Source organism: Natrix helvetica (assembly GCF_964273705.1).
Source record: "Natrix helvetica genome assembly, chromosome: 5".
In the NCBI taxonomy this organism is placed as follows: domain Eukaryota; kingdom Metazoa; phylum Chordata; class Lepidosauria; order Squamata; family Natricidae; genus Natrix; species Natrix helvetica.
In genome coordinates this window covers 75,363,192-75,376,227 of record NC_138551.1, presented here as the reverse complement: position 1 = coordinate 75,376,227, position 13,036 = coordinate 75,363,192, and the positions used below count along the sequence as shown (strand labels likewise).

Sequence of the window (13,036 nt, the reverse complement as noted above, 5' to 3'; positions counted from 1 at the left end):
TGAAAGTGGTTATCATATACTACTTAGGTGCTATTTTTTTCAGAATGAATGGAGTCACCACCTTCAGACTTCTTCATAGGATTTATTCTTCAGGGTCTCTGCAAGCTTTTTTGCCTTATATTTCTTAGTTGTCACTATTGTAAACTGCTACCTAGTTTGGAAAGAAATCTGCAACTCTAGCCAACAGAAGGATTCTTGAGGGGTCCTTGGGGAGCTTGGTTGTTTTCTTCTATGTGTTTCATTACCCAAACTAGATAACATCATCAGTGCTAGTAGGAGTGGGAGCTCTCAATTAATATCCTAGAAGCTTGCCCGATCAGTGTTGGTGGAAATGGTTTTGGAGGTTCTTTGGCTGGGCTGTTTACTGTTAGCTTGTTTGGCAGTTCCTCAATTGGGGCATTGTCTACTTCTTGATAGTTGGTCTAATATTAATCTTGGGGTTAATCTAGGGGGTAAGCTGCTACGGGTTTGCACGGGTTCAGGAGAACCCATAGCTAATGGTATGGCCATTTCGGAGAACCTCCAAATCCCACCCCTGGCTGAACCCGCCCACTCCGCCTCTCCCATCCCTCCCCGGAGTCTCCACATGGCCCGTTTTGAATGTGAGATAAGTGCAGGGCCCGTGCAGAGGCTCAGGGAGGGGGAAAAATGAGCCTCCTGAAAGTTCCGGCCTGTTTCTGGCCTCTGGAGGGCCTTTGGAGCCTGAGGAATGTAGTTTTCGCTCTCCCAGAGGCTCGAGGAAAGCCTCCGGAGCCTGGGAAAGGCGAAAACACCCCCCACCCCCTGCCGCGTTGCAGGAGCCCGACTAGGCCACACCCACCATGGCCATGCCCACCCAGCAACCAGGCAGAGAGCCCATTGCTGAAATTTTTGAAGCCCACCCATGAGTTAATCTATGATCATCTGGGCATTGGTTGCTGGTGGGGAGGTGTTTTGGTCTTTTTGTTTCCTTTCTGGTTTGTTTGTTCTGCATACTACGTAGATATCGTTGATGTGTCTATTGATGGCTAAGTTGTCAGGGTGCCAAGCTTCTAGAAATTATTTAGCATTTTTGGACTTGGCTTGACGTAGGATGGTTACAATGGCCACAACTTCCCAGTTGTTAAGTCTGGTTCAGTCTGTCCGTATGTTGCGAAATTGAAGATGTCATCGTGTCTTCAGTTGCTAATTGATGTTCATGGAGGCATTCTGCCAGACTTCTGCCTATTTCTCCTACGCAGTCACTGTTGCAGTCATTACACTGTATGCTGTAGATGCCTCTTGTTTTTTCTTCTTCTACTTCTGTGGTTGCTGAATCTTCTGGTTTTTAAAGGATGTTTTGAAGGGCTTTAGTTGGCTTGGGTGCTTTGCTGATTCCATGTGGTTGTAATAGTCTGTTGGTGGTTTCTGAGATACTTTTGATATATGTTTTGGAAAGAAGGATTCTTTCCAAAGCTATAGCATGATATCTAGATCAGAAGTGTAACATGAGGATGGGGACAAGGTTCTAGCCCCCCAATCCACATTGGATTTCACATTTTTAGAAAATGTTGATCCATGCAATGATCTCTGTCCCAAAATCTGAGCTAATCTAAATGGCCAAATGTAGAAAAATGCAATAGCAGATGTTAAAGGAAAATAATATCACAGTGCATAATATCTTGTTCCTGTAAATAAACCTTCTTAATTTGGAGAATCTCATCAGCAAAGTGTTGAAAGAACAGTCAGGCATCTTAATATAGCACTAGTGCTGAATGTTATAGCCACAATTAAATTAACTTTGCTCCTGGCCATCTTACACGAGGAGGGTTTCTATCAGCTGACTTTTTTTCTATTACATGAACATTATATCTGTTACATATGTGGAAGCACATCAATTACACTGATGCAAAAATTGGAGGAGGAATCTATCTTGAATAAACGCATGTATTGTTACTTAGGGAGCTGATACTGGAGATTACAAACATTGTGTCTGGAACGTATGGAGCTCTCTGGCCCTTCGGTCTCTAAGGCCCACCTGCCATCTCACCTGCCACTAAATGCCTTGGTGCAATTGCTCATGTTTTCTGCTATATGGAGAAATTGGCCAACTCCCTTTGGGACAACACTGCAGGACAAGAGTTACGCTGATATCAAAGAAATGGTGGAATAGAAAGGATGCAAAAGGAGGGACAAAATGAAATCCGAGTGACAAAAATTACAACGATTTTTAATTTATTTTAAATAATTAAATTGGATTGATAGATTATCCTGCAGCAAGTTGTCCCACAGAGAGTTGGCCTTTTGAACAGGTGTACTGGTGGAAACGTTGCAGAAAATGAATGAACGAATGAATAAATTAATAAATAAAAGAAGTTTGAATGTTGAGAGGAAAAAATCTGTATCCAAAATTTTGCAACCCACAGCTTAAATATCTTGATAGAAGGCTGTATCTCCATTTCCCAATCTGTGTGCTTATTGCTTTAGTTTTGGTGCCCTTCGCACGTGGCACTGGGCCAATTCAGGATTTGTACCGTACTGCTGAATTCCCAAACCAAAGCCTTAAATCCTTGTCATTCTTTCAGTGGGATTTTACCAGCAGGGCAGGGGTGGGTTGCTGCCAGCATTACTGTCAATTTGGTGTCTCAAAAATTTTGCACACGCATGCTTGCTTCGCTCACGCGCATACCAGACGCACACTTTGCATGCATGCGCATTTGCAAATAAAAAGGTTTGCACATGCGCAAAACCATAAAAAATGAAAAGAAAATGCACTGAAAATTGTTCTGTGCATGCACAGAACCGAAAAACAAAATGGCGGCCCTGTAGGAGAACCGTTCAGGGGTTTGGCTGGCCTGGGTCGATGCTGATTCCAGCAACCCAGGCCGCCAAGTTACTACTGGTTTGGCGAAACCAGTCCAAACCGTAGGAACCCACTTCTGAAGCAGGAGGAGGGGTGTCTTGATATCTAAGCAGTAATAAGTAAGGTGACCAACTTTTTTACAATGAAAAGGAGGACAAATAAATTGGGGAAAAAATATCGTAAATAAAAGAAATATTTTATTCATTGCAATAATAATACACTAAAATATGATATATGCATAATAAAAACATTTGTAACATTTTATATTGTAATTATGCTTACATGCCTGTTAATTATTATTTAAACAAGTACTTTTCCATTGAATTAATATTTTTTGTCAATGTATCATCTTCTAACAATATATTGGAAATATCTGAACAAGAAATATCCTCCATATTGAATTTTACGGCAAGTGTTGCAGCTAGAGTATCAACATTCAATCTCAATCTCAGTCTACTGCATGTGTATGTGCTGTGTTGTGTTTCGGTAAGAAGTAAACAAAGCCACTTGCAAGTGGCGCTCTCTCTCAAGGTCTCCCGTGCAGAGCGCATGCGTCTCATAATCGCATCTTATACTGCACTATACCGAGCCTTGACAAATTGTCATGTCAAATACAAATACGTCACATAACACGTAACAGATTAGTCTTCAAATATCGAAAAGGAGGACATGTAGGAGGACACTTTTCGAGGGAGGACAAAACTTACAAAAGAAGGACTGTCCTCCCTAAAGGAGGACGGTTGGTCACCTTATAATAAGTAATAAAAAGTAAATACACGAAGTAATAAATAAATTAAATAAAGTAATAAGCTCCTTATACTAACTATTTTGGGCAAAATGACCAGGCAATCATGTAGTTTTTTCAGAAAGCATTGGGGACTATTCTCCCACTTTTTGTCTGGGCCTGACACAAAAATAAATATGATCAGAAAAGGCCCTGCACTAGCACCAAAATAGTGTCTGTTCTATTTTTTCAAAAATCCTTCTTAAATGGTCAATGGCCAGTTGGCATTTGCAGCTGCCGGTGTTGGAGAGACAAAAATCAGTCAGGAGTGCAAAAATCTTCTTCAGGCTGGTGAGTTCTTGGGCACATCTATGTGCCCTTAATCCCTAACCCTACTCTTTAGTGGTGAAATTCAATTTTTTTTACTACCAATTCTGTGGGTGTCGTTTGGTGGGCATGGCAGGGGAAGGCTAATGCAAAATCCCCATTCCCTCCCCACTCCAGGGGAAGGGTGCTGTAAAATCTCCATTCCCACTCCACTCCAGGGGAAGGATACTGTAAAATCTCCATTCCCTCCCCACTCCAGGGGAAGGATACTGTAAAATCTCCATTCCATCCCCACTCCAGGGGAAGGATACTGTAAAATCTCCATTCCCACCACACTCCAGGGGAAGGATACTGTAAAATCTCCATTCCCACTCCACTCCAGGGGAAGGATACTGTAAAATCTCCATTCCCACCCCACTCCAGGGAAAGGATACTGTAAAATCTCCATTCCCACTCCACTCCAGGGAAAGAATACTGTAAAATCTCCATTCCCACCACACTCCAGGGGAAGGATACTGTAAAATCTCCATTCCCACCCCACTCCAGGGGAAGGATACTGTAAAATCTCCATTCCCACTCCACTCCATGGAAAGGATACTGTAAAATCTCCATTCCCTCCCCACTCCAGGGGAAGGATACTGTAAAATCTCCATTCCCACCCCATTCCAGGGGAAGGGTGCTGTAAAATCCCCATTCTCACCCCACTCTGGGGCAAGCCAGAGGTGGTATATGCTGGTTCTCCGAACTACTCAAAATTTCTGCGATCAGTTCTCCAGAACCTGCTGAATTTCACCCCTGCTACTCTTGGTGAAAGTATAAATTGCCACAGTCTTATTGCTGGATACTTTTAGATTTCTCTAAATGGGATGGACTGTGGGTTTCCCCACAGACTTTGACTCCCCCATTCAATTCTATTTAACATTTTCAAGTCAGCTAGACCCATCTTCCTAGCTGGGCAAAGGAAAAGCAAGCAACCTCTTTTCTTTCTGTCTCTTCCTGTCCCTCATAGCAAATTGATAACTTCAGCCAGAGCAAATGTGAAGAAGAAAAGAGGACGTGACAATTTTGGTTTATTTATTTATTTTACCCAGGCACTGGAAGGTGTTCCTTGTTTGACTGGAAACCGTTTTGAATTCACTTCAACCAGGACAATTTAACCGTCAATCTATTTTTTTCAAAAAAATGTCAACAATATCTGTGGAAATTCAACATTTCTTACATCATTTTATTTTTTTGGACCAAGGATACAACGCAGCTGTAAAATAACAGAAGAAACTAGGGCATGCTGGCTGAGCTGTTATTGTGAGTGCAGAAATGGCAGCGTTCCCAGAACTTCGGCTATGTACAAAATACATTAAATATGCACATTTTATATAAAGGGATATAAACCACAGGAAGCAGAAGTTAAACAACTCTAACTGAATTTTTGTTGTTGTTGTTTGAGACAACAAAGCAGAGCACATCAGTTTAATTAAAGGGGAAGGTAACACAGTGTTGATTTGAAAAATGATGTGTAACCAGTTTGATCATTAAGATACCAGACTACAGTCCTATCTGTGTTTGCTGGAAAGAAGTCTAATTGAGCTCAGTGGGACTTACTTCTGAGCAAGCATGCATAGGATTATGTTTCTCTGCTGAAATCTTTTTTTTTAACTTTGGCTTTCCTCAACCTGGGGTCCACCAGTTGGGTACTGGCTAGAAATTTGCAAGCAGAAATCTCAGCATATCTAGACACCGGTTTGGGGAAAGATGTTCTTAGAAGTGGACACCATTCCAGGTCCATATTAAAAAAATGTGATATGGAATACATAGGAATTCTTACGTGGCTGTTTTTAGCTCTTTAAATTGGCAGCTCTTTAAATTTTCCCAGGATCCTGTGACTGCCCTCCACAGCTTCAGTGTGATCCATAGAAAAGCACATCTCAGAGCATTTTTTTTTACTTCGAATCTGAAGTACTACACAGCCCTTTTGGTTCAGTTTCATTTTCCCAGAATAAATCCCACTGAATTGAATAAGACTTTCTTTTGAGCAAATATCCGTAGCATCGACTTACTCAGGACAACTTATATCACACTGTTCCAGTGTGAACGAATGCTCAGAATGATTTAAAATGTTTCAAATGGAATAAATATACAATATACTGCGTTGCCATAGTACAATACTATATTGTACAGATACAAATGGGCTTATATACAGTTGTATATTTGTATATATAGTATAGTATGACAGTATAAAGCTCTTCTAATTCTCCCTTCCGGGATGTTGGACTAGATAATAATAAAAAAGGGTGAAACATAAATCCAATCTCTATCATTTTTGTTAACAGCTGGTGGGACTGATATGAAAGTAGAATTCTGGATTAGCTTTCAAAGCTCTTGCTGACATACCCTAAAGATATCCAAGTCTAGTGAGTTGCATAAAGTACGAGATTCTCAAGGCACAAAGAAAACAACACGAGAGCCATAAAACTTTAGCCAGAAACTCCATTTAAAATGGAAAAGGGGATGATCATGGAAGCATCCTTCTTCTTTTTTTTTTTAAAAAAAGATTTTTATTAGGCAAACATTAAAAATGTTGGACATAGTGCGACATTTCTGGCATAGTATTTCCATAGAATTTTTAGATCTTACAACAGTAACAGTTTATATCTATTACATAGATATGTGGAATCAATCAAATTACCTACCCATCAATCCCTTTTGTTATATAGTTGCTATCAGTACATATATATATCCAACTCCTACCTATCATACAGTATTAATATCATATTTCCAATTCTTAACTTGTCTGTGTTTTTCTGTCCTGACCCTTTCCCCTCGTTTCTAACCATTGGTACCATTTGTCCCAGATTTCGTAGTATTCCGTCTCACCCTTGTCCTTGAGCTCTAGGGTCAGTCTGTCCATTTCTGCGCATGTTACTATCTTATTTATTATTTATTGTTCCGAGGGAGTCTCTTTGTCTTTCCCGTTTTGTGCGAAGCATCCTTCTTTTTGACTGAGAGATTATTTCAGGGGTGTCCAAACTTGGGAACTTTAAGACTTGTGGACTTCAACTCCCAGAATTCTGGGAGTTGAAGTCCACAAGTCTTAAAGTTCCCAAGTTTGGACACCCCTGGATTATTTGCAGTGATCAGGACTAGCAAGCCTGGGTCATACCATGATATCGTGCAAAAGGCCAGGTTAATTTCAAGAGATGCATCCCAAAGGTGGTTGTTTTTTTTTCAAGAGGCAAGAGGAATTTTCTCGTTTTTCTTTGAAGACGTTTCACTTCTCATCCTTCAGCTCTGACTGGATGGTGGGGAATGGAAGGATTTATACTTCTGTCAGACAGCTGGTCATTTCCATTCTTTCAGCAAGTTGCTAAGGTGACGTGGATGTGCAGCCTTCTTGGAACTGTTGAAAGGAGTTGTGTTGCCTGCAAGGAATATAAATCCTTCCGTTCCCCAACATCCAGTCAGAGCTGAAGAAGCTTCTTGGATGAGCAGTAAAACAACTTCAAAGAAAATCCAGAAAATCCAGTTGCCTCTTGAAAAAAAAAAAAGCACCTGGATGACTGAGACTCTCCATAGACTTCAAGAGATGTGGCTTTGAGATGTGTGTCAATCTTGGTTTTTAAATTTTACAATTTAAGGTCATGGGCCTCCACAGGTCCGAGAGGGGGAAATGATGAGATGTGCTGTGATTGGATTGCTCCAATCAAATGCCAAACTTCATGCTCCTGCTTCTGATTATTGGGATGCAAGAGTGGAAGGAATTGTGATGTCACTGCTTCTGTTATGTTTTCTGTTATCATCGGCAAGCTGTGAAGCTACATTTAAAATGCATTAAATCTATCCAAAGACTGGATGTCTCTTATTTCATTTCCTGCCCCAAATCAACAGATAATCACATTTCCGATGTTCAGCAATTTGCTGCTTTATTGCCTGTGGGAACCTGTAGAAAGAAAGAAAAAAGGCTCGATGGAAATATGCAGGAACTGATACCTAGGCAAAAGGGGCTGAAACATTGCTTTAAGTCCAGAGCTATGAAATAACATTTGGAAGTAGCTCCAACAGAAACTTCCTTAACTCACTGAATAGAATAGAATTCTTTATTGGCCATAGAATTCTTGGCCAATCAAGAATAGAATTCTTGATTGGACACACAAGGAATTTGTCTTTGGTGCATATCCTCTCAGTGTACATAAAAGAAAAGATATTTTTGTCATGAATCGTAAGGTACAACACTTGATGATAGTCATAGGGTACAAATAAGCTATCAGGAAACAATCAATATCAATGTAAATCGTAAGGATACAAGCAACAAAGTTACAGTCCTGCAGTCATAAGTGGGAGGAAATGGGTGATAGGAACGATGAGAAGATTAATAGTAATAGTAATGCAGCCTTAGTGAATGGTTTGACAGTGGTGAAGGAATTGTTTGTTTAGCAGAGTGATGGCATTCGGGAAAAAAACTGTTCTTGTGTCTCGTTGTCTTGGTGTGCAGGGCTCTATAGCATTGTTTTGAGAGTAGGAATTGAAACAATTTATCTCCAGGATGCAAAGAGTCTGTAAATATTTTCACAGCCCTTTTTTTTGACCTATGCAGTGTACAGGTCCTCAATGGAAGGCAGGTTGGGAGTAATTGGTTTTTTCTGCAGTTCTAATTATCCTCTGAAGTCTGTGTCTGTCTTGTTGGGTTGCAGAACCAAACCAGACAGTTATAGAGGTGCAGATGACAGACTCAATCATTCCTCTGTTTAAATTGTATCAGCAACTCCTTGGGCAGTTTGAGTGTAAGGTTGGAGGAAGTGTAAAGTTTGAGGAGGTACAGCACAATAAAATTGCAAGATTGTGAGATTATAGCCAATTGCAATAAACATAGTTTTAGTTTTCCTGTGGTATTGCTTTCTTGGTCTGGACAAGAAGCAATGGATGGAAACTAATCAAGGAGAGAACCAACCTAGAACTAAGGAGAAATTTCCTGACAGTTAGAATGATTGATCAGTGGAACGAGTTGCCTCCAGAAGTTGTAGGTGTTGCAACAATAATGGTTTTAAGAAGAGATTGGACAACCAATGGTATAGGGTTTCCTGCTTGAGCAGGGGGTTGGTCTAGAGGACCTCTAAAGTTCCTTCCAACTCTGTTGTTCTGTCTGTTTACTTAGCAGGGCTGACAGTGGCAAGCCAATGTGTTAATTAAGCTAAACCAATGTTTAGGGATCAGTTGATGAAATGGGGGAACAAAACAAAACAAGCAGGGTAAGGAAATCATTCAGGGATTCTGACAACGAAGTTGCTTAGCCTAAGGACCAAAACTTGAATTAGTCACCAGGAAGCTAGAAGTTGGAGATTTATTTCAATGTTATTTCATTGCTCTGGACATTTTATCATTGGCCTTCTTGGCCAGAAGGTTTGCAATGATTGTTTATTTACAAACAGAGTGTCTATCTTCTTGGTGGTTACTATATAGATTCAACAATTGGGTCTCCAGAACACCTAGGAGTATGCCACATTCTCTACCTACTTGATGGATAACATTACAACAGAAGTTAAGCATTTTCCCTGCCTGAAACTTTCACCTGGCATTGCTGTAGCCAAAGTTCCTAATAAATTGTTTGGACCAAATAGCATTTTTTGTAGGAAATCCATTTCCACATTTTCCAACTTTTTCTATTTACCCTCAAATGTATCCTACCACCAAGGGAAGATTGGGTGAGAGAGTACTAGAGCTTAAGAAGGAGAAGATTTAATTATTTTCCCCTGCCCTATTTCCCTGCTCTGTGCAGATGCTACTAACCCCGCAGCAGAAAATAAATCCAACTAACAGCAAACCCTAACAGCTTTGAAATAATAAAATTAAAGTAACAATGGGGCCAAATCATTGATTCCTGGCTATTTCTTCCATGTAATGATATGGGCACTGCTTTGCTGGCTTTACAATAGAGAAATGAGTTCCCCCATGTTTGGAATAAAAAGGAATTTTCAAGATAGCTGATCTGAATGTGATTGTGCTGTATGTTTTCATAACGAACAAGCACAATATTTTTCACATTACAACACTACTACCATTAACTTTCTACAGGTTAGGTTTCTTTGATCTTACTATTGGTGAAACGATAAAGATCAGAATGAATTCACTGTATTTCTAACTATGTTCTAGAAACATAATTGGCACATATATAGTTGGACTGAGAGATTCAAGCTTGTCCTAAAACATTTTGACGCCAGGGATTGAGATCAAAAAGACAACGATCTTCCTATTCTTTATAAAGAAGACAGTTGAATCACTTTTCTGTATTAACAATGGGATGTCTATGGAGATTCTCAGTCAAGAGGCAACTGGACTTTCTGGTTTTTCTTTGAAGATGTTTCGCTTCTCATCCAAGAAGCTTCTTCAGTTCTGATTGGATGGTGGGGAATGGAAGGATTTTATAAACCCTTCCATTCCCCATCATCCAATCAGAACTGGAGAAGCTTCTTGGATAAGAAGCGAAACATTTTCAAAGAAAAACCAGAAAGTCCAGTTGCCTCTTGAAAAAAGCACCCTTGGGATAGCAATGGGATGGTGTTTTTTTTACAACAGGCTAGTTTAGAGGATTCCAAGATTCCAAGTAAGGTGATTTTCATATTTTGCTAGGATTGATCCTGGGTGGCTGATATTGGATTGGAAAAGTGTGTGTGCTTGTTTTTCTGTGATAGAACATGTGGATGTGATTTATGGATGAACAGGGGCTAGTCTGCAGATTCCATTCATATCCATAAAATCTAAGGTCACTATGGTGTTTTAATAAGAATTGATTTCTAAGCTACCACTAAGTTACCATATTATTTAAATGGGGATTTTTTTTTAGTCACTCTAAGCCAAATCCACCATTGAAACTCAACATGCCTTGTGATGACCAGTGGCAACAATTGTGCCACAGAGACAGTGCCGTGATAAGGTGCCAGGTTAGAAACCAGGAGATTGCGAGTTCTAGTCCCACCTAAGGCAAGAAAGGTGTTCTTTTAGCCCAGCTCACTTCTAAGGGTTGTTGTTGTGGAGAAAATAGAAGGAGGAGGACGAAGGAGTACTAGGTATGCTTGCCACCTTGGGTTATTAATAAAAATAATACAGGCAGGACATAAAGAATGAAGAGTGAAAGTCAAGGAAAGAAAATGTGAAAATATTTATTCGGGGTGGGCTGCTACGGATTTGCCCGGGTTCGGGAGAACCCATAGCTAACGTTATGGCTAGTTCAGAGGACCTCCAAATCCCACCCCTGACTGGCCCCACCCACCCACCCGCCCTGCCCCACCCCTCTCACCCTACCCCACCCCTCCCAGGAGTCTCCACACAGCCTGTTTTGGATGCGAGGTAAGTGCAGAGCCCGCGTGGAGGCTCCGGGTGGGGAAAAACGGGCCTCCTGCAAGGCCTCCAGAGCCTGGGGAGGCCGTTTTTGCCCCCCCGGAGGCTCGAGGAAAGCCTCCAGAGCCTGGGCAAGGCGAAAATGCCCCCCCCGGCCGTAGTGCAGGATACCAATGAGGCCACGCCCACCATGGCCACGCCCACCCAGCCACCAGGGAGAGAACCCGTTGCTGAAATGTTTGAAGCTCACCTCTGTATTTATTCATTCCCTTCATTCCCTGAAGAGAATTTAAAGGCCTTTATTCTCCGTGATTTTTCTGTTTTCTCTTTCTTTTGAGCAATCACATTTCTGTTCTTCACTATAGCATCTTGCAGTGTTTACTAAGGCCGGGACTCTAATTAACTGTGGTGGCAAATCACTGCCACTGAAAGGGAGCTGTGGTGTCATTCCATCAACTTACATTCTGTGGGTGAATAGCAGGGAACGTTACATATTTCTGGTATTTGGAGTGGGGTCTTCTAGAAGAGTTGGCATGGTTGTTTTAAAGCTGCCTGCACTTGTGTTCATGTACCAACAACACTTCTGCTAAAACCCCCAGTGAAGTGAAGGGATTATAGGCACACATGCATAGGGACGCAGTGGCTCAGTGGCTAAGACACTGAACTTGTCGATCAGAAAGGTCAGCAGTTTGGCGGCTCGAATCCCTAGTGCCGCGTAACAGAGTGAGCTCCCGTTATTTGTCCCAGCTTCTGCCAACCTAGCAGTTCGAAAACATGTAAAAAATGCAAAGAGAAAAATAGGAACCACCTTTGGTGGGAAGGTAACAGCGTTCCATGCGCCTTCGGTATTTAGTCATGCTGGCCACATGACCACGGAGACATCTTCGGACAGTGCTAGCTCTTCGGCTTTGAAACGGAGATGAGTATCAGCCCCTAGAGTCAGCAACGACTAGCACATATGTGCGAAGGAAACCTTTACCTTTATGCATACCTTTTGAAACAATTGTGCTAACCCTCTCAGAGAACGCATGTTGTGGCCTGCCCATTTCTAATGCTTTGCATAATGTGCCGAGCCAGACTCTGCCATAAGGATGTCTGTTTGAGTAGTGAATTAAGGACAGTTATAATTAGTTACCTAGTCACCCAATCATTAAAGTTTCATTAAAGCCACAACTAAAATATCAGTGTAGCACAGACTGTTATGCTTACACTTAAAGATGTGCTTGCTTGCTACATGCAGCACATAGTTCAAAGGGATTATTTCATGTATGCTTAACAAATTGTTATGTACAAAGGGTTTACTTTTGAGGTTTGAAGTTTAGTGGAAAAATATTAGCAATGACATGCTTAAAATATTTAACCCAAGAGATTTTTTGGCTATATTCCAGACACTGACCAGGCACACAATTTATTCAGAAGGCAATCTGGGTAATATTAAGATTCTTCATTATTATAGGATGTAAGCACGCCATTTTTTTCATACTGCAGGCATTAAATGGCTGAGAAACTTATGCAACTTAGAAGGCTATCTCAAAGGTGGTTTTTCAGGAGGTAACTGGACGTTCTTGTTTTTTCTTTGAAGACACTTTGCTTCTCATCTCATCCAAGAAGCTTCTTCAGCTCTGACTGGATGGTAGGGAATGGAAGGATTTGTCTGCAAGGAGTATCAATTCTTCCATTCCCCACCATCCAGTCAGAGTGGAAGAAGATTCTTGGACGAGATGAGAAGCGAAGTGTCTTCAAAGAAAAAACTAGAAAGTCCAGTTGCCTCCTGAAAAAGCATCTTTGGGACAACCATGATCTGGATGACTAAGAATCTCTACAGACTTTTAACTTAG

The 13,036-nt window shown here is 41.1% G+C and overlaps 1 protein-coding gene across 3 annotated transcripts in view; it reads left to right on the top strand.

The window, feature by feature from the left end:
* Positions 1 to 13,036, top strand: part of DNTT (DNA nucleotidylexotransferase) — a 297,641-nt gene that overhangs the window by 72,004 nt on the left and 212,601 nt on the right. The gene's annotated exons all lie outside the window — the stretch shown is intronic.